The following is a 5,000-nucleotide window of genomic DNA, read 5'->3' on the forward strand; positions in this document are numbered from 1 at the left end:
GTGTACTGGTACCTGAATTAATATTGGGGCGTGTACTGGTATCTGAATCAACATTGGGGCATGTACTGATACCTGAATTAACATTGGGGAGTGTGCTGGTATCTGAATTTACATTGGGGCCTTTACTGGTACCTGAATTAACATCGGGGCGTGTACTGGTACCCGAATTAACATTGGTTCGTGTACTGGTACCTGATTAACATTAGGGCGTGCACTGGTACCTGAATTAACATTAGGGCGTGTACTGGTATCTGAATTAACATTGGGGCCTGTACTGGTAGCTGAATTAACATTGGGGCGTGTACTGGTACGTAGATTAACATTGGGGCATGTACTGGTACCTGAAATAACACGGGCGTGTATTGGTACCTGATTAACATTGGGGCTTGTACTGGTACCCAGATTAACATTAGGGCGTGTACTGGTACCTGAATTAACATTAAGGCGTGTACTGGTACCCAGATTAACATTGGGGCGTGTACTGGTACCTGAATTAACATTGGGGCGTGTACTGGTACCTAGATTAACATCGGGGCGTGTACTGGTACCTGAACATTGGGACGTGTACTGGTACCTGATTAACATTAGGGCATGTACTGGTAACTGAATTAACATTGGGCGTGTACTGGTATGTGAATTAACATGGGGCGTGTACTGGTATCTGAATTAACATTGGGGCGTGTACTGGTACCTGAATTAACATCGGGGCGTGTACAGGTTCGTAGATTAACATTGGGGCGTGTACTGGTACCTGATTAACATTAGGGCATATACTGGTACCTGAATTAATATTGGGCGTGTACTGGTATCAATAAACATTGGGGCCTGTACTGGTACCTGAATTAACATTGGGGCGTGTACTGGTACCTAGATTAACATTGGGCGTATACTGGTACCTGATTAACATTAGGGCGTGTACTGGTACCTGAATTAACATTGGAGCGTGTACTGGTACCAGGTTAGCACTAGGGCGCGTGTTGGTTTATGAATTAACATTGGGGCGTGTACTGGTACATGAATTAAGATTGGGCGTTTACTGTTACCTGAATTAACATGGGCGTGTATAGTAGTGCTTGAGTTAACAGTGGGCGTGTACTGATATCTGAATTAACATTGGGGCGTGTACTGGTACCTGAATTAACATTGGGGCGTGTACTGGTACCTGAACGTTGGGGCGTGTACTGGTATCTGAATTAACATTCGGGCATGTACTGATACCTGAATTAACATCGGGGAGTGTACTGGTATCTGAATTAACATTAGGGCTTGTACTGGTACCTGAATTTACATCGGGATGTGTACTGGTACCTGAATTGACATTGGGCCGTGTACTGGTACCTAGATTAACGTTGGGGCGTGTACTGGTACCTGATTAACATTAGGGCGTGTACTGGTACCTGAATTAATATTGGGCGTGTACTGGTATCTGAATTAACATTGGGGCCTGTACTGGTACCTGAATTAACATTGGGGCGTGTACTGGTACTTAGATTAACATTGGGGCGTGTACTGGTACTTGATTAACATTAGGGCGTGTACTGGTACCTGAATTAACATTGGGTCGTGTACTGGTACCTGAATTAACATTGGGGCGTGTACTGGTACCTGGATTAATATTGGGCGTGTACTGGTATCTGAATTAACATTGGGGCGTGTACTGGTACCTAAATTAATATTGGGGCGTGTACTGGTACCTGAATTAACATTGGGGCGTGTACTGGTACCTGAATTAACATTTAGGCGTGTACTGATACCTGAATTAACATTGGGGCGTGTACTGGTACCTGAATTAACATTAGGGCGTGTACTGATACCTGAATTAACACGGGCGTGTACTGGTACCTGAATTAACATTGGGGCGTGTACTGATATCTGAATTAACACGGGCGTGTACTGGTACCTGAATTAACATTGGGGCGTTACAAACGTGTACAAACGTTCTTATCACACGGCCTAAACATAACCATCTCCAAAACGTTTACACGAGTGACTTGATTTGACTGACTGAACCTAATGGGGTGGTTGGGCAATATCGACGATTGGATGGACAGATGTAATAAATTCAGTTCATCATTTTTACATTGATCGTCTCACGTTTGATGATGACAATATTAAAGCAGAAAAATGTGTGGTTTTAATTGGTGGGTACAATTTACTCATTCGAGACCTGGTAGGCGAACGTCAAAATGATCGTACGTTGCTCCTTTGTGATGTATGATTATCGTACATGAATGAGTTGGTCTCTCAGTATTCCAAATTGTATTGTTTGTAAATAACTTTGGATTGAATTGGGTCGTTTACATCCCATTTTTTTTTCTTTATTAAAATTATCGCTGATAGTTTTTAATGTCGCTGTGCTTCTGTTTTGCCATTGTTCCTCCAAATGATCGTTGTTGATACAATTGACGTCATCCGAGTTTGGAAATCATCATACCATAATTGTGATGGTTATCGTACCCATGGCATGGGCTGCCGCCGCTTCCGTGAAGTGCGCATGCGCGGGTATTTCAATTCTCCTCACCATCAAGTCGTTAATTGGGTATATAAAGCGGGCTAATCACACCCACTGTTGATTGGCCTTGGTCGTTCGATGGCTATTGACTTAATTCGAACCATCGCAACGGATACCAAAGGTGATCGTAGGCTGTTATAAACGTATGTATTAATATATTCAATTTTCTTTTTAAATACAAATTCCGTTTCACTTCGGCAGCCATCATTAACTCTTCCACTCTAACAACTCTGGGGGGGCTGTTAACGACCGTTGGTTTGATGATAGCAAGTTAGGGGGGGGGGGGAGCTGTAGTTGGCTGTATTAGGTTACGTGTGATAAATTAAAAAAGGTCGGCGTGTCATTCCGGAGATGGACGTCCAGCGACGCCAGGTGCCTGAACGATAACTTCTATCTCGCTCGACGTGATTGGAAATGGCGGGACTAGTTTTTTATTGAGGGTATCGGGAGGGATTCTTAACCAGAGCAGCGTTGCTCTCTCTCTCTCTCTCTCTCTCTCTCTCTCTCTGCATATATGGGGGGGGGGGGGGAACTGGACAAATGTCCTTGAAATGTGGAAGGAGAGATGGCCATTGGCTGGTTTTTTTGGGGGGGGACGAAATTCAAATGGACTGATGGCGAAGTGGCGCCCCTGTGTGGGGCAGGCTCGTCCGACCACCGACCCTCCTCCCCTCCTTTGAGTACAGGAAGCAGGTGGAATTGGATAGATAATGTGGTGGCAGGGGACGTGTGTGTGTGGGGGGGTGAGAATAGAGAGAGAGAGAGAGAGAGAGAGAGAGAGAGAGAGAGAGAGAGAGAGAGAGAGAGAGAGAGAGAGAGAGGGGTTAGACAGCGCGGGTTGGCCAGAAAAGGGTGTGTGTGTGTGTGTGTGGCTAGAATATATATTTTTTAGACGATTGGTAAAGAAAGGAACTATACATCTCAGAAATGGAGGGAAGATAGAAGAATGGAGTATAGATGAGGCGTTGAGGACTGGACTTTAGATAGATTAGCACTGAAGAGGACTGAGGGACACGGCCATGGAACAGAGTAGGTTAGAGCCATGTGGTATATGGGGGGCGACGAGCTAACGCGAGTGGGATTTGGCACAGTGTAGATGGTGGGCGCTGGGTTTGGTGGGGGAGGAGGGGGCATTAAACATGGCAGATAGACAGTGGATTTCAGCAAGGAAACTCATTGTTCCTCTTTTCCTGACGACCTTTCTAAAAGCGGGAAACGGCGAACGAGTATTATATTGCGCCACGAACAGACTTGAGTAATGGCCTTATTTGATTACATCCTCTCAGCTGTTTATATATATATATATATATATATATATATATATATATATATATATATATATATATATATATTTATATATGTGTGTGTGTGTGTGTGTGTAATGTACACATGATATATATATATATATATATATATATATATATATATATATATATATATATATATATACTATATACCACTATACCCTGAGGTTCGAACTATCACAGGTTTGTGTACTAGGTTCGAATCCTACTTGCGGCAGTCGGTACACAGTCATTCCGGCTGTTCATCCACCTGAAGAGATTTTGTCGAGAAAATATGACGTAATTAGGATGACCTCGATTTGGGCCCCAGTTGGCCGTGATAAATACGCATTAAGATGGGCAGTTTTAGCGTATTTTTTTTTAACGTGCGTAAGGCACAAGCACGCGCGCGCGCGATTCCTTGGGAGTTTTATATCAACTTCATAAATCCACGAGACGTGAGTATTGACATACAAACCCAAATAAACAAAGTATCTTTTCGAAGAATTGTTTTTTTTTTTTATGACGTAACTTAAAATGGAGAACCACTGCCCACCACAAGAGCGACTTGGAGGCAATTTTGAAACCGCCATTCCAATAAATTTACCAAGATGAAGGGCACCGAGCGGGAACTCCAACATTCGAGATGAAAATGCCGTAAGTAAACATTTTCCTTCTATGTCCATAACAGGTTTAAATGTCTCTGGAAAATGTTGTTATTCGTAAACCTCATTTGACACGTAAACCTGGAGTAGTTGCGGAGGACGCCGCGAGAGGCGCTCGCGTCAACGGCCTTCGGATGTATATATATATGAAGGCGTCTCGCCCGGGGTGCGTCAGTCAGTCATCAGGCATTTAATATCACACATATATCTTGAGTGAACCTTATTCGGTAAGTATATGACCCCATTCATATATATATATATATATATATATATATATATATATATATATATATATATAATATATATATATATATATATATATATATATATATATATATATATATATATATATATATATATATATATATATATATATTTGTAATAATTTGTGTAAAATGTTAAGTGTTTTTCCTATGACCAAAGTCAGCTAGGCTAAAACTAAGATTTTAATTTACAATTATTATTTATCAATCATCTCTCAAATGTCTTTTTTTCTTTTTCCATTTCATGTTGTTGGAACGGGTTCAGCTTCACCTCCTT

General features: G+C 42.0%; 1 protein-coding gene across 1 annotated transcript in view; it reads left to right on the plus strand.

Annotated features, from left to right (window-relative positions):
- Window positions 1-4,622: 4,622 nt before the first annotated feature.
- LOC139751845 (hemocyte protein-glutamine gamma-glutamyltransferase-like) overlaps window positions 4,623-5,000 on the plus strand; it is a 63,572-nt gene continuing 63,194 nt past the window's right edge. Inside the window, exon 1 of the mRNA XM_071667474.1 lies at window positions 4,623-4,687. The gene's annotated coding sequence lies outside the window, so the exon portion shown is untranslated. The remainder of the gene's footprint in view (window positions 4,688-5,000) is intronic.

Source organism: Panulirus ornatus, chromosome 12 (genome assembly GCF_036320965.1).
Source record: "Panulirus ornatus isolate Po-2019 chromosome 12, ASM3632096v1, whole genome shotgun sequence".
In the NCBI taxonomy this organism is placed as follows: Eukaryota; Metazoa; Arthropoda; class Malacostraca; order Decapoda; family Palinuridae; genus Panulirus; species Panulirus ornatus.